This window comes from Pseudophryne corroboree, unplaced genomic scaffold (genome assembly GCF_028390025.1).
Source record: "Pseudophryne corroboree isolate aPseCor3 unplaced genomic scaffold, aPseCor3.hap2 scaffold_1667, whole genome shotgun sequence".
NCBI lineage: Eukaryota > Metazoa > Chordata > Amphibia > Anura > Myobatrachidae > Pseudophryne > Pseudophryne corroboree.
The window spans coordinates 75,926-102,858 of record NW_026968303.1 but is presented as its reverse complement, the minus strand read 5'-3'; the positions used below and the strand labels follow the sequence as shown (position 1 = coordinate 102,858).

Here is a 26,933-nt window from a genome sequence, read left to right as displayed (position 1 = left end):
ACAGGTAAGGAATTAAGAAAATCTTTATTTAAGGGTGAAGATGTTTCTCACAAAATCGTTGCCCCAATGCATCATTGAAATTCAAGCTGGAAAGATGATTTTAATATATCACTTGTACATTTTGTATTGCTCTTCTGGTGACAATGTAGTTTGTTTTTGTCAATTACCATTTTAATAATAGGGTAAAGAAAATTAAGTGGATTTTTGAAAGAAAACAATACTGTCAATATACTATTAAAACAAATTAAAATGGTAAAAGTTATTGTACTTTAAGTAAAAATAAAAGAGCAAAAATATCAATCCCAGTTTTGGATTACTTTAATTAACAAAAAAAAATGCATATAGCAGAGGATAGTTTCAATCTGCCTACCTCTGGGTTATGGGCCCAGCATGCTTCCATTGCAGTACTCTGCTGCACATGTAAGTGCAAGAGATCCTGAAGCACTCACTCATCATGGGAAAGTACCAATGCGTTTCTTCATTGGTTGATGGAAGAAACATCTTACAAAATCTCTCCAGATTATTGACTTTTTAAAGTTTTCTAGGAAACGTTCTAGATGAATGCTTATTAGCCTTTGTCAGTATGTACTTTTGCAAAGTGTCTGTGTGGTGCAATCGGTTAGTGTGTTTGGTTATTAACCAAAGGGTTGGTGGTTCAATCCCACCCAGGGATGTTATTGACCTTGTCATCAGATTTTGGTGATCTTTAAGTAGACAAGTCAAAATTTCAAACCCCCTGTTATGGTGTAGGGTACCTGGCCTACTCTGATGTAATCAGAGTTAGATTTGATTAAGTGATTTTATCAAAAAACAGCTAGGAAGCACAATTTAGCAGTGGGTTGCAGAGAAAATGAAATATGCTGGCAGAAAAATCCAATTGAGTGATTAAACAGCTCTTCATTTTCTGGCTTTATTTTTATGCTAACAAATTTGTTCTCTGAAAAGTGTCCACAAAGCCAAGTATCGGATTAACATCTTTGTAGGGATGGTTTTTCACCTATTACTAAATTAAACTTGCTTCATTGGAAAGGCAGCAAGATGCATCCTCATTTCAATATCTACTGAAATAATACAGGTTGACACCAGGAAACATTAACGCCACTGCATCCTTGCTGCTTTCTCATGTGGAAGTCTGTTTAATGTGAAAACAAGGTGATATCTAATTAGCACACAGGTAAGGAATTAAGAAAATCTTTATTTAAGGGTGAAGATGTTTCTCACAAAATCGTTGCCCCAATGCATCATTGAAATTCAAGCTGGAAAGATGATTTTAATATATCACTTGTACATTTTGTATTGCTCTTCTGGTGACAATGTAGTTTGTTTTTGTCAATTACCATTTTAATAATCGGGTAAAGAAAATTAAGTGGATTTTTGAAAGAAAACAATACTGTCAATATACTATTAAAACATATTAAAATGGTAAAAGTTATTGTACTTTAAGTAAAAATAAAAGAGAAAAAATATCAATCCCAGTTTTGGATTACTTTAATTAACAAAAAAAAAATGCATATAGCAGAGGATAGTTTCAATCTGCCTACCTCTGGGTTATGAACCCAGCATGCTTTCATTACAGTACTCTGCTGCACATGTAAGTGCAAGAGATCTTGAAGCACTCACTCATCATGGGAAAGTAACAATGTGTTTCTTCGTTGGTTGATGGAAGAAACATCTTACAAAAACTCTCCAGATTATTGACTTTTTAAAGTTTTTCTAGGAAACGTTCTAGATGAATGCTTATTAGCCTTTGTCAGTATGGACTTTTGCAAAGTGTCTCTGTGGCGCAATTGGTTAGTGTGATTGGTTATTAACCAAAGGGTTGGTGGTTCAATCCCACCCAGGGATGTAATTGACCTTGTTATCAGATTTTGGTGATCTTTAAGTAGACAAGTCAAAATTTCAAAAACCCCTGTTATGGTATAGGGTGCCTGGCCTTCTCTGATGTAATCAGAGTTAGATTTGATTCAGTGATTTTATAAAAACAGCTAGGAAGCACAATTTAGCAGTGGTTTGCAGAGAAAAAGAAATATGCTGGCAAAAAAATCCAATTGAGTGATTAAACAGCTCTTCATTTTCTGGCTTTATTTTTATGATAACAAATTTGTTCTCTGAAAAGTGTCCACAAAGCCAAGTATCTGATTAACATCTTTGTAGGGATGGTTTTTCACCTATTACTAAATTAAACTTGCTTCATTGGAAAGGCAGCAAGATGCATCCTCATTTCAATATCTACTGAAATAATACAGGTTGACACCAGGAAACATTAACGCCACTGCATCCTTGCCGATGATAACCTCAAGTTGGGTCATTCGGTGCTGCAGAGTCGTACGCACTCTTCCACCCGTTCAAGAGCTTTGGTATAACCCCATGGTTCTTAATGTGACCCCAGCATCCTCTAGGTCGTATGAGAAAATAGGATTTTAATACCTACCGGTAAATCCTTTTCTCTTAGTCTGTAGAGGATGCTGGAGTTCCCTTGTGCTGCCTCAGTTGAATCTCCTTTACTTGACAGAGATGTGCCTGAGCAGCGGCCCTCCCCAGCCCTATCCCAAATCATACTTATTTTGCATAGGAGATACCATGGTCATGAAGATTATTCTCCCAGGGTGAGGTTCATTCATTGCATTCTGGGTATGCTGACCCCTGTGATTTCCCCAAATGTGGGTAACTCGACTGCATTATTTGTGGTAGTGGGGGACTGTGTTTGTGTTTTCCTCTGGTCAGCTCTGGTAAAAGTCAGATTTCTTTGTTTCAGATCTTCCTCTAGCCTTGTTCTTCTTTCGAGAGTTCCCTTGTGCTGCCTCAGTTGGATCTCCTTCACTTGACAGGGGGGTGCCCGAGCAGCGACCCTCCCCAGCTCAAGCCCAACTCCTACTTACCTGCCAGGTGAGATACTATGATCATGAAGGTGCTTCTCCCAGGGCAAGGCTCACCCATTGCACTCTGGGTGTGCTGCCCCTGCGATTTCCCCAAATGTGGGAAACTTGACTGCATAATTTGTGTTTCCCCTGGTCGGCTCTCGTATAATTCAGATCTCTTTGTCTCAGGTCTCTCTCCAGCCTAGTTTGCTGTCTGTTTCCACTTCTTTTTTCTTGAGCCCCTCCCTTTTATACCCTTGTGCACTATCCTGACTTCTCCTCCTGTCTGCTTACTTTGTGCCTTCCAATGCACAATGCAAACTACACACCCTTTTACTTGCCTTACAGAGCAGCTCTGGAGCTGTTACAGTGCCAAGCTGCTGTAAGAAATCAGCTTGAATGCTTCAGGGGCTGGGGCATTGTCAACATGAGCCCCACACCGAAGGAGGGTGGGGGTGTTTAATGCGAACTAAGGGTCATCCAAGCGCCGCAAAAGGCCGCCATGCCCTGCATACCCCTTTTCTCTTTTCATATGCAGATGAGGGTTCCAGCCAACTTTGGCCCACTGCTTGGATGACATCACCGTATGCAAATCCATCTTCTGCAGAACTTCCCCCAGGAATGCTTGTACTAGTTGTTGCATTTGGTTTGTTGTTTGGGGGTGCTTCAGTATTAGGCAGCCTTCTGCCCTCCCATGTTCATCTGAAAATATGTGTTCTCCCTGCAGTTGTTGTCTCCAGATGAGAGTTCCCTTGTGCTGCCTCAGTTGAATCTCCTTTACTTGACAGAGATGTGCCTGAGCAGCGGCCCTCCCCAGCCCTATCCCAAATCATACTTATTTTGCATAGGCGATACCATGGTCATGAAGATTGTTCTCCCAGGGTGAGGTTCATTCATTGCATTCTGGGTATGCTGACCCCTGTGATTTCCCCAAATGTGGGAAACTCGACTGCATTATTTGTGGTAGTGGGGGACTGTGTTTGTGCTTTCCTCTGGTCAGCTCTGGTAAAAGTCAGATTTCTTTGTCTCAGATCTTCCTCTAGCCTTGTTCTTCTTTCGAGAGTTCCCTTGTGCTGCCTCAGTTGGATCTCCTTCACTTGACAGGGGGTGCCCGAGCAGCAATCCTCCACAGCTCTGGCCCAACTCCTACTTACCTGCTAGGAGAGATACTATGATCTTCACTGTTAGGGCAATCAGGATGTGGAATTCCCTGCCAGGGAAGGTGGTAATGGCGGACTCTGTAATTGGATTTAAAAAAGGAATGGATACATTTCTGAATGAAAAAGCTATCCAAGGTTATAATACTTAAAATATCAACATGGTTAATCCGGGGGTAACATGAGTTGTAGTAGCTAACTAGTCATAAAACATTATTCAGCAAGTATGTAGAATCATCACAACTTAAAACAGGTTGAACACGATGGGCAATTTGCCTCTATTCAACCTCAAAAACTATGTTACTATATGTTACTATATTACTATGTTACTGTAGTATACAGAACACCACAATGCAATGAGCAGTGATAGTGAGCACTGATGAGGATACTAGAACTGACACTGAGCAGCAAGATGCAGCACTGGACTATTAGTAATGTACTGTAGTATGCTGAGCACAACAATGCAGCACAAGACAATGAGCAGTGATACTGAGCACTGATGAGGATACTACTGAGAACTGACACTGAGCAGGAGAGACACACTACTAGTATTACTGAGCAGCAATAAGTATCCACTGATACTGAGCACTGATATTGAGATTTCCACTGAGAGAACATAGCCACGTCCTCTCCGCTCTCTCTTCAATGCACGAGTAAAAATGGCGGCAACGCGCAGCTCTTTATATGGAATCCGAATCTCGCGAGAATCCGACAGCGGGATGATGACATTTTCCCTTGTTCAGGTTTTCCGAGTCAGGCGGGAACAACCGAGCCTGCCTCGTACCAGTGTAAACCACGTGGAGTTCGTGGGGAATTCGGTTCTCGGAGAACCGAACCCGCTCCTCTCTACCTTATACCCATCAATTTTTTTTATTTTCAATCTAAGCCCCTGCAGTTTTCTGTAAGCATCTGCTTTGCTATGATGATCAACAAGTCACAAGGGCAAACACTCAGGGCTTGAGGCGTAGATCTTAGGACCAGCTGCTACAAGCATGGCAGAGGTGTCACTATCACTGGTGACACCCAGAGAGGTGGCGAGGGAGATTGTAATGCAGTGCGCGCAGATAAGCAGCGCAATGGTAAAAAGGAGGCATGGTTTCATAGGTAGGGGCGTGGCCTGGTGGCCTGAATCTACATTTTGTTGCTCCGGGTGTCCCGGGGGTTGGGGGCTGCACCGGGGACTAGTGTGTGAGCGGTGCTGGCTCCTGCACAGTGACATGGCATGGCCACTAGAGATGTGCACCGGAAATTTTTCGGGTTTTGTGTTTTGGTTTTGGGTTCGGTTCCGCGGCCGTGTTTTGGGTTCGAACGCGTTTTGGCTAAACCTCACCGAATTTTTTGTTGTCGGATTCGGGTGTGTTTTGGATTCGGGTGTTTTTTTCAAAAAACCCTAAAAAACAGCTTAAATCATAGAATTTGGGAGTCATTTTGATCCCAAAGTATTATTAACCTCAATAACCATAATTTCCACTCATTTTCAGTCTATTCTTAACACCTCACACCTCACAATATTATTTTTAGTCCTAAAATTTGCACCGAGGTCGCTGGATGACTAAGCTCAGTGACCCAAGTGGCCGACACAAACACCTGGCCCATCTAGGAGTGGCACTGCAGTGTCACGCATGATGGCCCTTCCAAAAAACACTCCCCAAACAGCACATGACGCAAAGAAAAAAAGAGGCGCAATGAGGTAGCTGTGTGACTAAGCTCAGCGACCCAAGTGGCCGACACAAACACCTGGCCCATCTAGGAGTGGCACTGCAGTGTCACGCAGGATGGCCCTTCCAAAAAACACTCCCCAAACAGCACATGACGCAAAGAAAAAAAGAGGCGCAATGAGGTAGCTGTGTGACTAAGCTCAGCGACCCAAGTGGACGACACAAACACCTGGCCCATCTAGGAGTGTCACTGCAGTGTCACGCAGGATGGCCCTTCCAAAAAACACTCCCCAAACAGCACATGACGCAAAGAAAAAAAGAGGCGCAATGAGGTAGCTGTGTGACTAAGCTCAGCGACCCAAGTGGCCGACACAAACACCTGGCCCATCTAGGAGTGGCACTGCAGTGTCACGCAGGATGGCCCTTCCAAAAAACACTCCCCAAACAGCACATGACGCAAAGAAAAATAAAAGAAAAAAGAGGTGCAAGGTGGAATTGCCTTGGGCCCTCCCACCCACCCTTATGTTGTATAAACAGGACATGCACACTTTAACCAACCCATCATTTCAGTGACAGGGTCTGCCACACGACTGTGACTGAAATGACGGGTTGGTTTGGACCCCCACCAAAAAAGAAGCAATTAATCTCTCCTTGCACAAACTGGCTCTATAGAGGCAAGATGTCCACCTCATCATCCTCCGATTCATCACCGTGTACATCCCCCTCCTCACAGATTATCAATTCGTCCCCACTGGAATCCACCATCTCAGCTCCCTGTATACTTTGTGGAGGCAATTGCTGCTGGTCAATGTCTCCACGGAGAAATTGATTATAATTCATTTTAATGAACATCATCTTCTCCACATTTTCTGGAAGTAACCTCGTACGCCGATTGCTGACAAGGTGAGCGGCGGCACTAAACACTCTTTCGGAGTACACACTTGTGGGAGGGCAACTTAGGTAGAATAAAGCCAGTTTGTGCAAGGGCCTCCAAATTGCCTCTTTTTCCTGCCAGTATACGTACGGACTGTCTGACGTGCCTACTTGGATGCGGTCACTCATATAATCCTCCACCATTCTTTCAATGGTGAGAGAATCATATGCAGTGACAGTAGACGACATGTCCGTAATCGTTGGCAGGTCCTTCAGTCCGGACCAGATGTCAGCATCAGCAGTCGCTCCAGACTGCCCTGCATCACCGCCAGCGGGTGGGCTCGGAATTCTGAGCCTTTTCCTCGCACCCCCAATTGCGGGAGAATGTGAAGGAGGAGCTGTTGACCGATCAAGTTCCGCTTGACTTGATAATTTTCTCACCAGCAGGTCTTTGAACCCCTGCAGACTTGTGTCTGCCGGAAAGAGAGATACAACGTAGGTTTTAAATCTAGGATCGAGCACGGTGGCCAAAATGTAGTGCTCTGATTTCAACAGATTGACCACCCGTGAATCCTGGTTAAGCGAATGAAGGGCTCCATCCACAAGTCCCACATGCCTAGCGGAATCGCTCTGTCTTAGCTCCTCCTTCAATGTCTCCAGCTTCTTCTGCAAAAGCCTGATGACGGGAATGACCTGACTCAGGCTGGCAGTGTCTGAACTGACTTCACGTGTGGCAAGTTCAAAAGGTTGCAGAACCTTGCACAACGTTGAAATCATTCTCCACTGCGCTTGAGACAGGTGCATTCCACCTCCTATATCGTGGTCAGATGTATAGGCTTGAATGGCCTTTTGCTGCTCCTCCATCCTCTGAAGCATATAGAGGGTTGAATTCCACCTCGTTACCACTTCTTGCTTCAGATGATGGCAGGGCAGGTTCAGGCGTTTTTGGTGTTGCTCCAGTCTTCTGTACGTGGTGCCTGTACGCCGAAAGTGTCCCGCAATTCTTGTGGCCACCGACAGCATCTCTTGCACGCCCCTGTCGTTTTTTAAATAATTCTGCACCACCAAATTCAAGGTATGTGCAAAACATGGGACGTGCTGGAATTTGCCCAGATATAATGCACGCACAATATTGCTGGCGTTGTCCGATGCCACAAATCCACAGGAGAGTCCAATTGGGGTAAGCCATTCTGTGATGATCTTCCTTAGTTGCCGTAAGAGGTTTTCAGCTGTGTGCGTATTCTGGAAAGCGGTGATACAAAGCGTAGCCTGCCTAGGAAAGAGTTGGCGTTTGCGAGATGCTGCTACTGGTGCCGCCGCTGCTGTTCTTGCGGCGGGAGTCAATACATCTACCCAGTGGGCTGTCACAGTCATATAGTCCTGAGTCTGCCCTGCTCCACTTGTCCACATGTCCGTGGTTAAGTGGACATTGGGTACAACTGCATTTTTTAGGACACTGGTGAGTCTTTTTCTGAGGTCTGTGTACATTTTCGGTATCGCCTGCCTAGAGAAATGGAACCTAGATGGTATTTGGTACCGGGGACACAGTACCTCAATCAAGTCTATAGTTGGCTCTGAAGTAATGATGGATACCGGAACCACGTTTCTCACTGCCCAGGATGCCAAGGCCTCAGTTATCCGCTTTGCAGCAGGATGACTGCTGTGATATTTCATCTTCCTTGCAAAAGACTGTTGGACAGTCAATTGCTTGGTGGAAGTAGTAAAAGTGGTCTTACGACTTCCCCTCTGGGATGACCATCGACTCCCAGCAGCAACAACAGCAGCGCCAGCAGCAGTAGGCGTTACACTCAAGGATGCATCGGAGGAATCCCAGGCAGGAGAGAACTCGTCAGAATTGTCAGTGACATGGCCTGCAGGACTATTGGCATTCCTGGGGAAGGAGGAAATTGACACTGAGGGAGTTGGTGGGGTGGTTTGCGTGAGCTTGGTTACAAGAGGAAGGGATTTACTGGTCAGTGGACTGCTTCCGCTGTCGCCCAAAGTTTTTGAACTTGTCACTGACTTATGATGAATGCGCTGCAGGTGACGTATAAGGGAGGATGTTCCGAGGTGGTTAACGTCCTTACCCCTACTTATTACAGCTTGACAAAGGCAACACACGGCTTGACACCTGTTGTCCGCATTTCTGTTGAAATACTTCCACACCGAAGAGCTGATTTTTTTGGTATTTTCACCAGGCATGTCAATGGCCATATTCCTCCCACGGACAACAGGTGTCTCGCCGGGTGCCTGACTTAAACAAACCACCTCACCATCAGAATCCTCCTTGTCAATTTCCTCCCCAGCGCCAGCAACACCCATATCCTCCTCATCCTGGTGTGTTTTGGATTCGGGTGTTTTTTTCAAAAAACCCTAAAAAAACAGCTTAAATCATAGAATTTGGGAGTCATTTTGATCCCAAAGTATTGCCAAATTGCCCATCGTGTTCAACCTGTTTTAAGTTGTGATGATTCTACATACTTGCTGAATAATGTTTTATGACTAGTTAACTACTATAACTCATGTTACCCCCGGATTAACCATGTTGATATTTTAAGTATTATAACCTTGGATAGCTTTTTCATTCAGAAATGTATACATTCCTTTTTTAAATCCAATTACAGAGTCCGCCATTACCACCTTCCCTGGCAGGGAATTCCACATCCTGATTGCCCTAACAGTGAAGATCACAGTATCTCACCTGGCAGGTAAGTAGGAGTTGGGCTAGAGCTGTGGAGGATTGCTGCTCGGGCACCCCCTGTCAAGTGAAGGAGATCCAACTGAGGCAGCACAAGGGAACTCTCGAAAGAAGAACAAGGCTAGAGGAAGATCTGAGACAAAGAAATCTGACTTTTACCAGAGCTGACCAGAGGAAAGCACAAACACAGTCCCCCACTACCACAAATAATGCAGTCGAGTTTCCCACATTTGGGGAAATCACAGGGGTCAGCATACCCAGAGTGCAATGAATGAACCTCACCCTGGGAGAACAATCTTCATGACCATGGTATCTCCTATGCAAAATAAGTATGATTTGGGATAGGGCTGGGGAGGGCCGCTGCTCAGGCACATCTCTGTCAAGTAAAGGAGATTCAACTGAGGCAACACAAGGGAACTCTCATCTGGGGACAACAACTGCAGGGAGAACACATATTTTCAGATGAACATGGGAGGGCAGAAGGCTGCCTAATACTGAAGCACCCCCAAACAACAAACCAAATGCAACTACTAGTGCAAGCATTCCTGGGGGAAGGCCTGCAGCAGATGGATTTGCATATGGTGATGTCATCCAAGCAGTGGGTCAAAGTTGGCTTCAACCCTCGTCTGCATATGAAAATAAAAATGGGGTGTGCAGGGCATGGCGGCCTTTTGCGGCGCTTGGATGACCCCTAGTTCGCATTAAACACCTCCACCTTCCTTCGGTGTGGGGCTCATGTTGGCTATGCCCCAGCCCCTGAAGCATTCAAGCTGATTTCTTGCAGCAGCTGGGCACTGTAACAGCTCCAGAGCTGCTCTGTAAAGCAAGTAAAAGGGTGTGGGCCCTGCAGCACTACCTGTAGTTTGCATTGTGCTTTGGAAGGCACAAAGTAAGCAGACGGGAGAAGTCAGGATAGTGCACAAGGGCATAGAAGGGAGCGGCTCAAGAAAAGAGAAGTGGAAACAGACAGCAAACTAGGCTGGAGAGAGACCTGAGACAAAGAGATCTGAATTATACGAGAGCCGACCAGAGGAAACACAAATTATGTAATCAAGTGTCCCACATTTGGGGAAATCGTAGGAGCAGCACACCCAGAGTGCATTGGGTGAGCCTTGCCCTGGGAGAAGCACCTTCCTGATCATAGTATCTCACCTGGCAGGTAAGTAGGAGTTGGGCTAGAGCTGGGGAGGGTCGCTGTTCGGGCACCCCCCTGTCAAGTGAAGGAGCTCCTACTGAGGCAGCACAAGGAAACTCTCGAAAAAAGAACAAGGCTAGAGGAAGATCTGAGACAAAGAAATCTGACTTTTACCAGAGCTGACCAGAGGAAAGCACAAACACAGTCCCCCACTACCACAAATAATGCAGTCGAGTTTCCCACATTTGGGGAAATCACAGGGGTCAGCATACCCAGAATGCAATGAATGAACCTCACCCTGGGAGAACAATCTTCATGACAATGGTATCTCCTATGCAAAATAAGTATGATTTGGGATAGGGCTGGGGAGGGCCGCTGCTCAGGCACATCTCTGTCAAGTAAAGGAGATTCAACTGAGGCAGCACAAGGGAACTCTCATCTGGGGACAACAACTGCAGGGAGAACACATATTTTCAGATGAACATGGGAGAGCAGAAGGCTGCCTAATACTGAAGCACCCCCAAACAACAAACCAAATGCAACAACTAGTACAAGCATTCCTGGGAAAAGGTCTGCAGAAGACGGATTTGCATACGGTGATGTCATCCAAGCAGTGGGCCAAAGTTGGCTGGAACCCTCATCTGCATATGAAAAGAGAAAAGGGGTATGCAGGGCATGGCGGCCTTTTGCGGCGCTTGGATGACCCTTAGTTCGCATTAAACACCTCCACCCTCCGTCGGTGTGGGGCTCATGTTGGCTATGCCCCAGCCCCTGAAGCATTCAAGCTGATTTCTTGCAGCAGCTGGGCACTGTAACAGCTCCAGAGCTGCTCTGAAAGGCAAGTAAAAGGGTGTGGGCCCTGCAGCACTACCTGTAGTTTGCATTGTGCGTTGGAAGGCACAAAGTAAGCAGACAGGAGAAGTCAGGAGAGTGCACAAGGGCATAGAAGGCAGCGGCTCAAGAAAAGAGAAGTGGAAACAGACAGCAAACTAGGCTGGAGAGAGACCTGAGACAAAGAGATCTGAATTATACGAGAGCCGACCAGGGGAAACACAAATTATGCAGTCAAGTTTCCCACATTTGGGGAAATCGCAGGAGCAGCACACCCAGAGTGCAATGGGTGAGCCTTGCCCTGGGAGAAGCACCTTCATGATCATAGTATCTCACCTGGCAGGTATGTAGGAGTTGGGCTAGAGCTGGGGAGGGTCGCTGCTTGGGTACCCCCCTGTCAAGTGAAGGAGATCAAACTGAGGCAGCACAATGGAACTCTCGAAAGAAGAACAAGGCTAGAGGAAGATCTGAGACAAAGAAATCTGACTTTTACCAGAGCTGACCAGAGGAAAACACAAACACAGTCCCCCACTACCACAAATAATGCAGTTGAGTTTCCCACATTTGGGGAAATCACAGGGGTCAGCATACCCAGAATGCAATGAATGAACCTCACCCTGGGAGAACAATCTTTATGACCATGGTATCTCCTATGCAAAATAAGTATGATTTGGGAAAGGGCTGGGGAGGGCCGCTGCTCAGGCACATCTCTGTCAAGTAAAGGAGATTCAACTGAGGCAGCACAAAGGAACTCTCATCTGGGGACAACAACTGCCGGGAGAACACATATTTTCAGATGAACATGGGAGGGCAGAAGGCTGCCTAATACTGAAGCACCCCCAAACAACAAACCAAATGCAACAACTAGTTCAAGCATTCCTGGGGGAAGGTCTGCAGAAGACGGATTTGCATACAGTGATGTCATCCAAGCAGTGGGCCAAAGTTGGCTGGAACCCTCATCTGCATATGAAAAGAGAAAAGGGGTATGCAGGGCATGGCGGCCTTTTGCGGCGCTTGGATGACCCTTAGTTCGCATTAAACACCCCCACCCTCCTTCGGTGTGGGGCTCATGTTGGCCATGCCCCAGCCCCTGAAGCATTCAAGCTGATTTCTTTCAGCAGCTTGGCACTGTAACAGCTCCAGAGCTGCTCTGTAAGGCAAGTAAAAGGGTGTGGGCCCTGCAGCACTACCTGTAGTTTGCATTGTGCATCGGAAGGCACAAAGTAAGCAGACAGGAGGAGAAGTCAGGATAGTGCACAAGGGTGTAGAAGAGAGGGGCTCAAGAAAAAAGAAGTGGAAACAGACAGCAAACTAGGCTGGAGAGAGACCTGAGACAAAGAGATCTGAATTATATGAGAGCCGACTAGGGGAAACACAAATTATGCAGTCAAGTTTCCCACATTTGGGGAAATCGCAGGGGCAGCACACCCAGAGTGCAATGGGTGAGCCTTGCCCTGGGAGAAGCAACTTCATGATCATAGTATCTAACCTGGCAGGTAAGTAGGAGTTGGGCTAGAGCTGGGGAGGGTCGCTGCTCGGGCACCCCCCTGTCAAGTGAAGGAGATCCAACTGAGGCAGCACAAGGGAACTCTTGAAAGAAGAACAAGGCTAGAGGAAGATCTGAGACAAAGAAATCTGACTTTTACCAGAGCTGACCAGAGGAAAGCACAAACACAGTCCCCCACTACCACAAATAATGCAGTTGAGTTTCCCACATTTGGGGAAATCACAGAGGTCAGCATACCCAGAATGCAATGAATGAACCTAACCCTGGGAGAACAATCTTCATGACCATGTTATCTCCTATGCAAAATAAGTATGATTTGGGATAGGGCTGGGGAGGGCCGCTGCTCAGGCACATCTCTGTCAAGTAAAGGAGATTCAACTGAGGCAGCACAAGGGAACTCTCATCTGGGGACAACAACTGCAGGGAGAACACATATTTTCAGATGAACATGGGAGGGCAGAAGGCTGCCTAATACTGAAGCACCCCCAAACAACAAACCAAATGCAACAAGATGAAGACCCATGTGCTAGAGCCAAGCCGCAGGTACATTGAATGCTAGCAAGCTGAATATTTAAATCCTTTTTGTTCCGCAGCATTCCAATGCGGAAGATTCCATGGAACCAGAGATCCTTCCATTGAGAAGGACATGCTGCCTGGATGACTACACTGTGCAAATTAAATCACGGAGCCAGTTGGCTTGTGGGTGGCTCTGGTGACTGGGTGGTTGGGTGGGTGGTGTGTCGGAAGTGGAGCGCATGCAAATGATTGTGTATCATCCAGCTAGTGAGAGAGAAAACTCATGCAGGAGTGTTCCTGCTTGTCAGTGGGTTATGCACCTTGCCAGACGTTAAATCTACATAGAGCAGCTGGAGGGGACAAGAGCAGGTTTGCAAAATATAGATAGAAGAGCATATATGCTGGCGCATTCTCCATGATTGTGTCAGCTTATGTTTTGGTGCACTGCACTTTCCTCCACTAAGTTTTAGCCATTTTTGTTAAGCTCAAGTGTAGTTGCTTCTCGGCCTTTTGGCTGTGATCTTGTATCGTGGTTGAAGGGTCTGCTGGAGGGAGGGATTGTTTTCTTCATTGGCGAAAGATCAAAGATATTCCAGGATGGAAGGCTTGGGAACACTATCTGTTTTTCAGTTGTGGAAGAGCACAGAGGTCGGATTGGACTACATTCTATAGTAAAGGATATCTTTCTATTTATTGACCCTCCCCTTATATGTGTCTGTGTTACAATAAAGCTTCGGTTTTGTGAATCCCTCACCCTCTTACACTCCACACCCATAGCCTTATTAACTGTTGTATTATTGTATACTTTAAATGTATAGTGCAGTTCATGATTTATAGTGTAGACTGGCCTGTGCTGTAGTTCTTGAACTGTACTATACCGTCAGCATTTGTATTGTGTTTTGGCTGTGCTGCAACACTGTATTTATGTGTGCAATGTTTATGTATGTTTTTTTTTATGTCAATAAAGACTGCTTTTTCAAGCCAATATCTGAAAACAATCAATGTTTATCTTTGATGGCAATAAAAGTGGTATGATATTTGATGCTTTTGAAATCCAATATCTGATATGTCCCCTATCTGGGAACCATATATTAAATGGCTTTTCAGAAAAGGGAGATGGGAGAAGAGCTTTCATTACTTGTAGGACCGATGCACATAAAGAAGCAAAAAAACATACATAAACATTACACACATAAGTACCGCGTTGCGGCACAGCCAAAACACAATAGAAATGCTGATGGTATAGTACAGTTCAAGAACTACAGCACAGGCCAGCCTACACTATAAATCATGAACTGCACTATACATTTAAACTGTACAATAATACAACAGTTAATAAGGCTATGGGTGTGGAGTGTAAGAGGGTGAGGGAATCACAAGCCCGAAGCTTTATTGAAAGACTGACACATATAAGGGGAGGTTTAATAAATAGAAAGACATCCTTTACTATAGAATGTAGTCCAATCCGACCTCTGTGCTCTTCCACAACTGAAAAACAGATAGTGTTCCCAAGCCTTCCATCCTGGAATATCTTTGGTCTTTCGCCAATGAAGAAAGCAACCCCTCCCTCCAGCAGACCCTTCAACCACAATACAAGATCACAGCCAAAAGGCCGAGAAGCAACTACACTTGAGCTTAACAAAAATGGCTAAAACTTAGTGGAGGAAAGTGCAGTGCACCAAAACATAAGCTGACACAATCATGGAGAATGCGCCAGCATATATGCTCTTCTATCTATATTTTGCAAACATGCTCTTGTCCCCTCCAGCTGCTCTATGTAGATTTAACGTCTGGCAAGGTGCATAACCCACTGACAAGCAGGCACACTCCTGCATGAGTTTTCACTCTCACTAGCTGGATGATACACAATCATTTGCATGTGCTCCACCTCCGACACACCACCCACCCAACCACCCAGTCACCAGAGCCACCCACAAACCAACTGGCTCCGTGATTTAATTTGCACAGTGTAGTCATCCAGGCAGCATGTCCTTCTCAATGGAAGGATCTCTGGTTCCATGGAATCTTCCGCATTGGAATGCTGCGGAACAAAAAGGATTTAAATATTCAGCTTGCTAGCATTCAATGTACCTGCGGCTTGGCTCTAGCACATGGGTCTTCATCCTGTGGCCCTCCAGCTGCTGTGAAACTACACATCCCAGCACGCCCTGCCACAGTTTTGCTATAAGGTATGCTAAAACTGAGGCAGGGCATGCTGGGATGTGTAGTTCCATAGCAGCTGGAGGGTCGCAGGTTGAAGACCCATGTTTTAGCATGCCTGTTCTATGATGCATGTTCCGTGATGTCACAATCAGCTTGGAATGGGGTGTCTAGCAGGCATTTGCTGACAGCCGCTTGAGGGAGACACACATCAGGAGATGCAGCATATCGGAGGTCTTCGATGCCTTTCCAGCAAATGCACACCACCTGCTGCTGGTCTGGACACAAAACAATGCCCACAATCGAAGTCCCAAAATGCCCAACTACAGGATTCATGTAAGTAGTGAATTTAGGAATGAATTTAGAAGTAGGAAATTAAGTTAGTTCACAAGTACATTCAAATTCAGATCTAAAGTCTAGGTAGGCCTCACGTCCTGGCAGCCGCCAGCATTTAAAAATGCCTTGATTAGAGGTACGGAATTAAATGTAGATAAGAAGTAGACACAAAATAAGACTCCGCAGAGCAGTTATCAGGTGTTTTTATCAATTGTTGCATTTAAAAAATCAAGCAATTAGGGAACACAATGTTGCAACAATGTAACCCTATTTGCAAAATAGTACTAAATAAGTTTGTCGATGTAAGACATTTGCAAAGGCGCATCCAAAACACGCTGGAAAATGCAACTGAATCTGTTTTTGGAGGCTAGAATAGGAAATGTGCATCGGTCCTACAAGTACTGAAAGCTCTTCTCCCATCTCCCTTTTCTGAAAAGCCATTTAATATATGGTTCCCAGATAGGGGACATATCAGATATTGCCTTTCAAAAGCAGCAAATATCATACCACTTCTATTGCCATCAAAGATAAACATTGATTGTTTTCAGATATTGGATTGAAAAAGCAGTCTTTATTGACATAAAGAAGCAAAAAAACATACATAAACATTACACACATAAGTACTGTGTTGCAGCACAGCCAAAACACAATACAAATGCTGTCGGTATAGTACAGTTCAAGAACTACAGTACAGGTCAGCCTACACTATAAATCATGAACTGCACTATACATTTAAACAATACAATAGTTAATAAGGCTATGGGTGTGGAGTGTAAGAGGGTGACGGAATCACAAGCCCAAAGCTTTATTAAAAGACAGACACATATAAAGGGAGGATTAATAAATACAAAGATACCCTTTACTATAGAATGTAGTCCAATCCGGTCTTTCAACTCTTCCACAACTGAAAAACGGATAGTGTTCCCAAGCCTTCCATCCTGGAATATCTTCAGTCTCTCGCCAATGAAGAAAACAATCCCTCCAGCAGACTCTTCAACCACAATACAATATCACAGCCAAAAGAGCGAGAAGCAACTACACTTGCGTTTAAACAAAATGGCTAAAACTTAGTGGAGGAAAGTGCAGTGCACCAAAACATAAGCTGACACAATCATGGAGAATGCGCCAGCATATATGCTCTTCTGTGTATATTTTCCAAACCTGCTCTTGTCCCCTCCAGTTGCTCCATGTAGATTTGACGTCTGGCAAGGTGCATAACTCACTGACAAGCAGGCACACTCCTGCATGAGTTTTCTCTCTCACTAGCTGGATGATACACATTCATTTGCATGTGCTCCACCTCCGACACACCGCCCACCCAACCACCCAGTCACCAGAGCCACCCACAAGCCAACTGGCTCCGTGATTTAATTTGCACAGTGCAGTCATCCAGGCAGCATGTCCTTCTCAATGGAATAATCTCTGGTTCCATGGAATCTTCCGCATTGGAATGCTGCGGAACAAAAAGGATTTAAACATTCAGCTTGCTAGCATTCAATGTACCTGCGGTTTGGTTCTAGCACATGGGTCTTCATCCTGTGGCCCTCCAGCTGCTGTGAAACTACACATCCCAGCATGCCCTGCCACAGTTTTGCTATTAAGGTATGCTAAAACTGAGGCAGGGCATGCTGGGATATGTAGTTCCACAGCAGCTGGAGGGTCGCAGGTTTCCTAGAAAAACTTTAAAAAGTCAATAATCTGGAGAGTTTTTGTAAGATGTTTCTTCCAGCAACCAATGAAGAAACACATTGGTACTTTCGCATGATGAGTGAGTGCTTCAGGATCTCTTGCACTTACATGTGCAGCAGAGTACTGCACTGGAAGCATGCTGGGCCCATAACCCAGAGGTAGGCAGATTGAAACTATCCTTTGCTATATGCATTTTTTTTTTGTTCATTAAAGTAATCCAAAACTGGGATTGATATTTTAGCTTTTATTTTTACTTAAAGTACAATAACTTTTACCATTTTAATTTGTTTTAATAGTATATTGACAGTATTGTTTTCTTTCAAAAATCCAATTAATTTTCTTTACCCGATTATTAAAATGGTAATTGACAAAAACAAACTACATTGTCACCAGAAGAGCAATACAAAATGTACAAGTGATATATTAAAATCATCTTTCCAGCTTGAATTTCAATGATGCATTGGGGCAACGATTTTGTGAGAAACATCTTCACCCTTAAATAAAGATTTTCTTAATTCCTTACCTGTGTGCTAATTAGATATCACCTTGTTTTCACATTAAACAGACTTCCACATGAGAAAGCAGCAAGGATGCAGTGGCGTTAATGTTTCCTGGTGTCAACCTGTATTATTTCAGTAGATATTGAAATGAGGATGCATCTTGCTGCCTTTCCAATGAAGCAAGTTTAATTTAGTAATAGGTGAAAAACCATCACTACAAATATGTTAATCAGATACTTGGCTTTGTGGACACTTTTCAGAGAACAAATTAGTTAGCATAAAAATAAAGCCAGAAAATGAAGAGCTGTTTAATCACTCAATTGGATTTTTCTGCCAGCATATTTCTTTTTCTCTGCAACCCACTGCTAAATTGTGCTTCCTAGCTGTTTTTATAAAATCACTGAATCAAATCTAACTCTGATTACATCAGAGAAGGCCAGGTACCCTACACCATAACAGGGGGTTTGAAATTTTGACTTGTCTACTTAAAGATCACCAAAATCTGATAACAAGGTCAATTAAGTCCCTGGGTGGGATTGAACCACCAACCTTTTGGTTAATAGCCTTACACACTAACTGATTGCGCCACAGCGACACTTTGCAAAACTATATACTGACAAAGGCTAATAAGCATTCATCTAGAACGATTCCTAGAAACATTTTAAAAAGTCAATAATGTGGAGAGTTTTTGTAAGATGTTTCTTCCATCAACCAATGAAGAAACACATTGGTACTTTCCCATGATGAGTGAGTGCTTCAGGATCTCTTGCACTTACATGTGCAGCAGAGTACTGTAATGGAAGCATGCTGGGTCCATAACCCAGAGGTAGGCAGATTGAAACTATCCTCTGCTATATGCATTTTTTTTGTTAATTAAAGTAATCCAAAACTGGGATTGATATTTTTGCTCTTTTATTTTTACTTAAAGTACAATAACTTTTACCATTTTAATTTGTTTTAATAGTATATTGACAGTATTGTTTTCTTTCAAAAATCCAATTAATTTTCTTTACCCGATTATTAAAATGGTAATTGACAAAAACAAACTACATTGTCACCAGAAGAGCAATACAAAATGTACAAGTGATATATTAAAATCATCTTTCCAGCTTGAATTTCAATGATGCATTGGGGCAACGATTTTGTGAGAAACATCTTCACCCTTAAATAAAGATTTTCTTAATTCCTTACCTGTGTGCTAATTAGATATCACCTTGTTTTCACATTAAACAGACTTCCACATGAGAAAACAGCAAAGATGCAGTGGCGTTAATGTTTCCTGGTGTCAACCTGTATTATTTCCATAGATATTGAAATGAGGATGCATCTTGCTGCCTTTCCAATGAAGCAAGTTTAATTTAGTAATAGGTGAAAAACCATCCCTACAAAGATGTTAATCAGATACTTGGCTTTGTGGACACTTTTCAGAGAACAAATTTGTTATCATAAAAATAAAGCCAGAAAATGAAGAGCTGTTTAATCACTCAATTGGATTTTTCTGCCAGCATTTTTCTTTTTCTCTGCAACCCACTGCTAAATTGTGCTTCCTAGCTGATTTTTTATAAAATCACTTAATCAAATCTAACTCTGATTACATCAGAGAAGGCCAGGTACCCTACACCATAAGAGGGGGTTTGCAATTTTGACTTGTCTACTTAAATATCACCAAAATCTGATCACAAGGTCAATTACGTCCCTGGGTGGGATTGAACCACCAACCTTTTGACTAATAGGCACTTAGCAACTGTATAAATGTTAAGGATAATGTTAATAAGTTAACCAATGCAAGCATTAACCCGTGCAAGTTGTACCCTGTTTTGAACTTTGAACATGAGCCCCACACCAAAGGAGGTTGGAGGTGTTTAATGCAAACTAGGGGTCAGCCAAGCGCCGCAAAAGGCCACCATGCCCTGCACGCCCCTTTTCTCTTTTCATATGCAGACGAGGGTTGAAGCCAACTTTGACCCACTGCTTGGATGACATCACCATATGCAAATCCATCTGCGGCAGGCCTTCCCCCAGGAATGCTTGCACTAGTTGTTGCATTTGGTTTGTTGTTTGGGGGTGCTTCAGTATTAGGCAGCCTTCTGCCCTCCCATGTTCATCTGAAAATATATGTTCTCCCTGCAGTTGTTGTCCCCAGATGAGAGTTCCCTTGTGCTGCCTCAGTTGAATCTCCTTTACTTGATAGAGATGTGCATGAGCAGCGGCCCTCCCCAGCCCTATTCCAAATCATACTTATTTTGCATAGGAGATACCATGGTCATGAAGATTTTTCTCCCAGGGTGAGGTTCATTCATTGCATTTTGGGTATGCTGACCCCTGTGATTTCCCCAAATGTGGGAAACTTGACTGCATTATTTGTGGTAGTGGGAGGCTGTGTTTGTGATTTCTTCTGGTCAGCTCTGGTAAAAGTCAGATTTCTTTGTCTCAGATTTTCCTTTAGCCTTGTTCTTCTTTCGAGAGTTCCCTTGTGCTGCCTCAGTTGGATCTCCTTCACTTTACAGGGGGGTACCCGAGCAGCAACCCTCCCCAGCTCTAGACCAACTCCTACTTACCTGCCAGGTGAGATACTATGATCATGAAGGTGCTTCTCCCAGGGCAAGGCTCACCCATTGTACTCTGGGTGTGCTGCTCCTGCGATTTCCCCAAATGTGGGAAACTTGACTGCATAATTTGTGTTTCCCCTGGTCGGCTCTCGTATAATTCAGATCTCTTTGTCTCAGGTCTCTCTCCAGCCTAGTTTGCTGTCTGTTTCCACTTCTCTTTTCTTCAGCCGCTTCCTTCTATACCCTTGTGCACTATCCTGACTTCTCCTCCCGTCTGCTTACTTTGTGCCTTCCAATGCACAATGCAAACTACAGGTAGTGCTGCAGGGCCCACACCCTTTTACTTGCCTTACAGAGCAGCTCTGGAGCTGTTACAGTGCCCAGCTGCTGCAAGAAATCAGCTTGAATGCTTCAGGGGCTGGGGCATAGCCAACATGAGCCCCACACCGAAGGAGGGTGGAGGTGTTTAATGCAAACTAGGGGTCAGTCATGTTGGCTATGCCCCAGCCCCTGAAGCATTCAAGCTGATTTCTTGCAGCAGCTGGGCACTGTAACAGCTCCAGAGCTGCTCTGAAAGGCAAGTAAAAGGGTGTGGGCCCTGCAGCACTACCTGTAGTTTGCATTGTGCGTTGGAAGGCACAAAGTAAGCAGACAGGAGGAGAAGTCAAGAGAGTCCACAAGGGTATAGAAGGGAGGGGCTCAAGAAAAAAGAAGTGGAAACAGACAGCAAACTAGGCTGGAGAGAGACCTGAGACAAAGAGATCTGAATTATATGAGAGCCGACCAGGGGAAACACAAATTATGCAGTCAAGTTTCCCACATTTGGGGAAATCGCAGGGGCAGCACACCCAGAGTGCAATGGGTGAGCCTTGCCCTGGGAGAAGCACCTACATGATCATAGTATCTCACCTGGCAGGTAAGTAGGAGTTGGGCTAGAGCTGGGGAGGGTCGCTGCTCGGGCACCCCCATGTCAAGTGAAGGAGATCCAACTGAGGCAACACAAGGGAACTCTCGAAAGAAGAACAAGGCTAGAGGAAGATCTGAGACAAAGAAATCTGACTTTTACCAGAGCTGACCAGAGGAAAGCACAAACACAGTCCCCCACTACCACAAATAATGCAGTTGAGTTTCCCACATTTGGGGAAATCACAGGGGTCAGCATACCCAGAATGCAATGAATTAACCTAACCCTGGGAGAACAATCTTCATGACCATGGTATCTCCTATGCAAAATAAGTATGATTTGGGATAGGGCTGGGGAGGGCCGCTGCTCAGGCACATCTCTGTCAAGTAAAGGAGATTCAACTGAGGCAGCACAAGGGAACTCTCATCTGGGGACAACAACTGCAGGGAGAACACATATTTTCAGATGAACATGGGAGGGCAGAAGGCTGCCTAATACTGAAGCACCCCCAAACAACAAACCAAATGCAACAACTAGTAAAAGCATTCCTGGGAGAAGGTCTGCAGAAGACGGATTTGCATACGGTGATGTCATCCAAGCAGTGGGCCAAAGTTGGCTGGAACCCTCATCTGCATATGCAAAGAAAAAAGGGTTATGCAGGGCATGGCGGCCTTTTGCGGCGCTTGGATGACCCCTAGTTCGCATTAAACACCTCCATTCTCCTTCGGTGTGGGGCTCATGTTGGCTATGCCCCAGCCCCTGAAGTATTCAAGCTGATTTCTTGCAGCAGCTGGGCACTGTAACAGCTCCAGAGCTGCTCTGTAAGGCAAGTAAAAGGGTGTGGGCCCTGCAGCACTACCTGTAGTTCGCATTGTGCGTTGGAAGGCACAAAGTAAGCAGACAGGAGAAGTCAGGAGAGTGCACAAGGGCATAGAAGGCAGGGGCTCAAGAAAAGAGAAGTGGAAACAGACAGCAAACTAGGCTAAAGAGAGACCTGAGACAAAGAGATCTGAATTATACGAGTAGCCGACCAGAGGAAACACAAATTATGCAATCAAGTGTCCCACATTTGGGGAAATCGTAGGAGCAGCACACCCAGAGTGCAATGGGTGAGCCTTGCCCTGGGAGAAGCACCTTCCTGATCATAGTATCTCACCTGGCAGGTAAGTAAGAGTTGGGCTTGAGCTGGGGAGGGTCGCTGCTCGGGCACCCCCCTGTCAAGTGAAGGAGATCCAACTGAGGCAGCACAAGGAAACTCTCAAAAAGAGAACAAGGCTAGAGGAAGATCTGAGACAAAGAAATCTGACTTTTACCAGAGCTGACCAGAGGAAAGCACAAACACAGTCCCCCACTACCACAAATAATGCAGTCGAGTTTCCCACATTTGGGGAAATCACAGGGGTCAGCATACCCAGAATGCAATGAATGAACCTCACCCTGGGAGAACAATCTTCATGACCATGGTATCTCCTATGCAAAATAAGTATGATTTGGGATAGGGCTGGGGAGGGCCGCTGCTCAGGCACATCTCTGTCAAGTAAAGGAGATTCAACTGAGGCAGCACAAGGGAACTCTCATCTGGGGACAACAACTGCAGGGAGAACACATATTTTCAGATGAACATGGGAGAGCAGAAGGCTGCCTAATACTGAAGCACCCCAAACAACAAACCAAATGCAACAAATAGTACAAGCATTCCTGGGGGAAGGTCTGCAGAAGACGGATTTGCATACGGTGATGTCATCCAAGCAGTGGGCCAAAGTTGGCTGGAACCCTCATCTGCATATGAAAAGAGAAAAGGGGTATGCAGGGCATGGCGGCCTTTTGCGGCGCTTGGATGACCCTTAGTTCGCATTAAACACCTCCACCCTCCGTCGGTGTGGGGCTCATGTTGGCTATGCCCCAGCCCCTGAAGCATTCAAGCTGATTTCTTGCAGCAGCTGGGCACTGTAACAGCTCCAGAGCTGCTCTGAAAGGCAAGTAAAAGGGTGTGGGCCCTGCAGCACTACCTGTAGTTTGCATTGTGCGTTGGAAGGCACAAAGTAAGCAGACAGGAGGAGAAGTCAAGAGAGTCCACAAGGGTATAGAAGGGAGGGGCTCAAGAAAAAAGAAGTGGAAACAGACAGCAAACTAGGCTGGAGAGAGACCTGAGACAAAGAGATCTGAATTATATGAGAGCCGACCAGGGGAAACACAAATTATGCAGTCAAGTTTCCCACATTTGGGGAAATCGCAGGGGCAGCACACCCAGAGTGCAATGGGTGAGCCTTGCCCTGGGAGAAGCACCTACATGATCATAGTATCTCACCTGGCAGGTAAGTAGGAGTTGGGCTAGAGCTGGGGAGGGTCGCTGCTCGGGCACCCCCCTGTCAAGTGAAGGAGATCCAACTGAGGCAACACAAGGGAACTCTCGAAAGAAGAACAAGGCTAGAGGAAGATCTGAGACAAAGAAATCTGACTTTTACCAGAGCTGACCAGAGGAAAGCACAAACACAGTCCCCCACTACCACAAATAATGCAGTTGAGTTTCCCACATTTGGGGAAATCACAGGGGTCAGCATACCCAGAATGCAATGAATGAACCTAACTCTGGGAGAACAATCTTCATGACCATGGTATCTCCTATGCAAAATAAGTATGATTTGGGATAGGGCTGGGGAGGGCCGCTGCTCAGGCACATCTCTGTCAAGTAAAGGAGATTCAACTGAGGCAGCACAAGGGAACTCTCATCTGGGGACAACAACTGCAGGGAGAACACATATTTTCAGATGAACATGGGAGGGCAGAAGGCTGCCTAATACTGAAGCACCCCCAAACAACAAACCAAATGCAACAACTAGTAAAAGCATTCCTGGGAGAAGGTCTGCAGAAGACGGATTTGCATACGGTGATGTCATCCAAGCAGTGGGCCAAAGTTGGCTGGAACCCTCATCTGCATATGCAAAGAAAAAAGGGTTATGCAGGGCATGGCGGCCTTTTGCGGTGCTTGGATGACCCCTAGTTCGCATTAAACACCTCCATTCTCCTTCGGTGTGGGGCTCATGTTGGCTATGCCCCAGCCCCTGAAGTATTCAAGCTGATTTCTTGCAGCAGCTGGGCACTGTAACAGCTCCAGAGCTGCTCTGTAAGGCAAGTAAAAGGGTGTGGGCCCTGCAGCACTACCTGTAGTCGCATTGTGCGTTGGAAGGCACAAAGTAAGCAGACAGGAGAAGTCAGGAGAGTGCACAAGGGCATAGACGGCAGGGGCTCAAGAAAAGAGAAGTGGAAACAGACAGCAAACTAGGCTGGAGAGAGACCTGAGACAAAGAGATCTGAATTATACAAGCGCCGACCAGGGGAAACACAAATTATGCAGTCAAGTTTCCCACATTTGGGGAAATCGCAGGAGCAGCACACCCAGAGTGCAATGGGTGAGCCTTGCCCTGGGAGAAGCACCTTCATGATCATAGTATCTCACCTGGCAGGTATGTAGGAGTTGGGCTAGAGCTGGGGAGGGTCGCTACTCGGGTACCCCCCTGTCAAGTGAAGGAGATCAAACTGAGGCAGCACAATGGAACTCTCGAAAGAAGAACAAGGCTAGAGGAAGATCTGAGACAAAGAAATCTGACTTTTACCAGAGCTGACCAGAGGAAAACACAAAAACAGTCCCCCACTACCACAAATAATGCAGTTGAGTTTCCCACATTTGGGGAAATCACAGGGGTCAGCATACCCAGAATGCAATGAATGAACCTCATCCTGGGAGAACAGTCTTTATGACCATGGTATCTACTATGCAAAATAAGTATGATTTGGGATAGGGCTGGGGAGGGCCGCTGCTCAGGCACATCTCTGTCAAGTAAAGGAGATTCAACTGAGGCAGCACAAGGGAACTCTCATCTGGGGACAACAACTGCAGGGAGAACACATATTTTCAGATGAACATGGGAGGGCAGAAGGCTGCCTAATACTGAAGCACGCCCAAACAACAAACCAAATGCAACAACTAGTACAAGCATTCCTGGGGGAAGGTCTGCAGAAGACGGATTTGCATACGGTGATGTCATCCAAGCAGTGGGCCAAAGTTGGCTGGAACCCTCATCTGCATATGAAAAGAGAAAAGGGGTATGCAGGGCATGGCGGCCTTTTGCGGCGCTTGGATGACCCTTAGTTCGCATTAAACACCCCCACCCTCCTTCGGTGTGGGGCTCATGTTGGCCATGCCCCAGCCCCTGAAGCATTCAAGCTGATTTCTTGCAGCAGCTTGGCACTGTAACAGCTCCAGAGCTGCTCTGTAAGGCAAGTAAAAGGGTGTGGGCCCTGCAGCACTACCTGTAGTTTGCATTGTGCATTGGAAGGCACTTAAGAAAAGAGAAGTGGAAACAGACAGCAAACTAGGCTGGAGAGAGACCTGAGACAAAGAGATCTGAATTATACGAGAGCCGACCAGGGGAAACACAAATTATGCAGTCAAGTTTCCCACATTTGGGGAAATCGCAGGAGCAGCACACCCAGAGTGCAATGGGTGAGCCTTGCCCTGGGAGAAGCACCTACGTGATCATAGTATCTCACCTGGCAGGTAAGTAGGAGTTGGGCTAGAGCTGGGGAGGGTCGCTGCTCGGGTACCCCCCCTGTCAAGTGAAGGAGATCCAACTGAGGCAGCACAAGGGAATTCTCGAAAGAAGAACAAGGCTAGAGGAAGATCTGAGACAAAGAAATCTGACTTTTACCAGAGCTGACCAGAGGAAAACACAAACACAGTCTCCCACTACCACAAATAATGCTGTCGAGTTTCCCACATTTGGGGAAATCACAGGGGTCAGCATACCCAGAATGCAATGAATGAACCTCATACTGGGAGAATAATCTTCATGACCATGGTCTCTCCTATGCAAAATAAGTATGATTTGGGATAGGGCTGGGGAGGGCCGCTGCTCAGGCACATCTCTGTCAAGTAAAGGAGATTCAACTGAGGCAGCATAAAGGAACTCTCATCTGGGGACAACAACTGCAGGGAGAACACATATTTTCAGATGAACATGGGAGGGCAGAAGGCTGCCTAATACAGAAGCACCCCCAAACAACAAACCAAATGCAACAACTAGTGCAAGCATTCCTGGGGGAAGGCCTGCAGCAGATGGATTTGCATATGGTGATGTCATCCAAAGCAGTGGGTCAAAGTTGGCTTCAACCCTCGTCTTTATATGAAAAGAGAAAAGGGGCGTGCAGGGCATGGCGGCCTTTTGCGGCGCTTGGATGACCCCTAGTTCGCATTAAACACCTCCACCCTCCTTCGGTGTGGGGCTCATGTTGGCTATGCCCCAGCCCCTGAAGCATTCAAGCTGATTTCTTGCATTAGCTGGGCACTGTAACTGCTCCAGAGCTGCTCTGTACAGCAAGTAAAAGGGTGTGGGCCCTGCAGCACTACCTGTAGTTTGCATTGTGCATTGGAAGGCACAAAGTAAGCAGACGGGAGAAGTAAGGATAGTGCGCAAGGCCATAGAATGGAGCGGCTTAAGAAAAGAGAAGTGGAAACAGACAGCAAACTAGGCTGGAGAGAGACCTGAGACAAAGAGATCTGAA

At 45.6% G+C, this 26,933-nt stretch overlaps 19 non-coding genes and 3 pseudogenes across 19 annotated transcripts; 5 read left to right on the top strand and 17 right to left on the bottom strand.

Annotated features, from left to right (window-relative positions):
• The first annotated feature begins 2,555 nt into the window (after positions 1-2,555).
• LOC135001680 (U1 spliceosomal RNA) lies at positions 2,556-2,719 on the top strand. Its single transcript, XR_010203057.1, has one exon. It is a non-coding gene; the product is annotated as a U1 spliceosomal RNA (small nuclear RNA).
• Positions 2,720-2,871: 152 nt separating this feature from the next.
• LOC135001685 (U1 spliceosomal RNA) lies at positions 2,872-3,034 on the top strand. Its single transcript, XR_010203062.1, has one exon. It is a non-coding gene; the product is annotated as a U1 spliceosomal RNA (small nuclear RNA).
• Positions 3,035-3,689: 655 nt separating this feature from the next.
• Positions 3,690-3,853, top strand: LOC135001676 (U1 spliceosomal RNA). The gene has a single exon (XR_010203053.1). It is a non-coding gene; the product is annotated as a U1 spliceosomal RNA (small nuclear RNA).
• Positions 3,854-9,413: 5,560 nt separating this feature from the next.
• On the bottom strand, positions 9,414-9,577 carry LOC135001672 (U1 spliceosomal RNA). The gene has a single exon (XR_010203049.1). It is a non-coding gene; the product is annotated as a U1 spliceosomal RNA (small nuclear RNA).
• A 671-nt stretch (positions 9,578-10,248) lies between these two features.
• Positions 10,249-10,411, bottom strand: LOC135001703 (U1 spliceosomal RNA). Its single transcript, XR_010203075.1, has one exon. It is a non-coding gene; the product is annotated as a U1 spliceosomal RNA (small nuclear RNA).
• A 152-nt stretch (positions 10,412-10,563) lies between these two features.
• LOC135001674 (U1 spliceosomal RNA) lies at positions 10,564-10,727 on the bottom strand. The gene has a single exon (XR_010203051.1). It is a non-coding gene; the product is annotated as a U1 spliceosomal RNA (small nuclear RNA).
• Positions 10,728-11,398: 671 nt separating this feature from the next.
• Positions 11,399-11,561, bottom strand: LOC135001690 (U1 spliceosomal RNA). Its single transcript, XR_010203067.1, has one exon. It is a non-coding gene; the product is annotated as a U1 spliceosomal RNA (small nuclear RNA).
• Positions 11,562-11,713: 152 nt separating this feature from the next.
• On the bottom strand, positions 11,714-11,877 carry LOC135001673 (U1 spliceosomal RNA). Its single transcript, XR_010203050.1, has one exon. It is a non-coding gene; the product is annotated as a U1 spliceosomal RNA (small nuclear RNA).
• Positions 11,878-12,579: 702 nt separating this feature from the next.
• Positions 12,580-12,714, bottom strand: LOC135001702 (U1 spliceosomal RNA; annotated as a pseudogene).
• Positions 12,715-12,866: 152 nt separating this feature from the next.
• Positions 12,867-13,030, bottom strand: LOC135001679 (U1 spliceosomal RNA). The gene has a single exon (XR_010203056.1). It is a non-coding gene; the product is annotated as a U1 spliceosomal RNA (small nuclear RNA).
• Positions 13,031-20,152: 7,122 nt separating this feature from the next.
• On the top strand, positions 20,153-20,316 carry LOC135001681 (U1 spliceosomal RNA). Its single transcript, XR_010203058.1, has one exon. It is a non-coding gene; the product is annotated as a U1 spliceosomal RNA (small nuclear RNA).
• A 152-nt stretch (positions 20,317-20,468) lies between these two features.
• On the top strand, positions 20,469-20,631 carry LOC135001688 (U1 spliceosomal RNA). Its single transcript, XR_010203065.1, has one exon. It is a non-coding gene; the product is annotated as a U1 spliceosomal RNA (small nuclear RNA).
• Positions 20,632-21,249: 618 nt separating this feature from the next.
• On the bottom strand, positions 21,250-21,391 carry LOC135001698 (U1 spliceosomal RNA; annotated as a pseudogene).
• Positions 21,392-21,543: 152 nt separating this feature from the next.
• LOC135001706 (U1 spliceosomal RNA) lies at positions 21,544-21,707 on the bottom strand. Its single transcript, XR_010203078.1, has one exon. It is a non-coding gene; the product is annotated as a U1 spliceosomal RNA (small nuclear RNA).
• Positions 21,708-22,378: 671 nt separating this feature from the next.
• LOC135001686 (U1 spliceosomal RNA) lies at positions 22,379-22,542 on the bottom strand. Its single transcript, XR_010203063.1, has one exon. It is a non-coding gene; the product is annotated as a U1 spliceosomal RNA (small nuclear RNA).
• Positions 22,543-22,694: 152 nt separating this feature from the next.
• LOC135001683 (U1 spliceosomal RNA) lies at positions 22,695-22,858 on the bottom strand. Its single transcript, XR_010203060.1, has one exon. It is a non-coding gene; the product is annotated as a U1 spliceosomal RNA (small nuclear RNA).
• A 694-nt stretch (positions 22,859-23,552) lies between these two features.
• On the bottom strand, positions 23,553-23,694 carry LOC135001697 (U1 spliceosomal RNA; annotated as a pseudogene).
• A 152-nt stretch (positions 23,695-23,846) lies between these two features.
• On the bottom strand, positions 23,847-24,010 carry LOC135001678 (U1 spliceosomal RNA). Its single transcript, XR_010203055.1, has one exon. It is a non-coding gene; the product is annotated as a U1 spliceosomal RNA (small nuclear RNA).
• A 670-nt stretch (positions 24,011-24,680) lies between these two features.
• On the bottom strand, positions 24,681-24,843 carry LOC135001687 (U1 spliceosomal RNA). The gene has a single exon (XR_010203064.1). It is a non-coding gene; the product is annotated as a U1 spliceosomal RNA (small nuclear RNA).
• Positions 24,844-24,995: 152 nt separating this feature from the next.
• LOC135001684 (U1 spliceosomal RNA) lies at positions 24,996-25,159 on the bottom strand. The gene has a single exon (XR_010203061.1). It is a non-coding gene; the product is annotated as a U1 spliceosomal RNA (small nuclear RNA).
• Positions 25,160-25,774: 615 nt separating this feature from the next.
• LOC135001692 (U1 spliceosomal RNA) lies at positions 25,775-25,937 on the bottom strand. The gene has a single exon (XR_010203069.1). It is a non-coding gene; the product is annotated as a U1 spliceosomal RNA (small nuclear RNA).
• Positions 25,938-26,090: 153 nt separating this feature from the next.
• LOC135001689 (U1 spliceosomal RNA) lies at positions 26,091-26,254 on the bottom strand. Its single transcript, XR_010203066.1, has one exon. It is a non-coding gene; the product is annotated as a U1 spliceosomal RNA (small nuclear RNA).
• Positions 26,255-26,933: the final 679 nt, after the last annotated feature.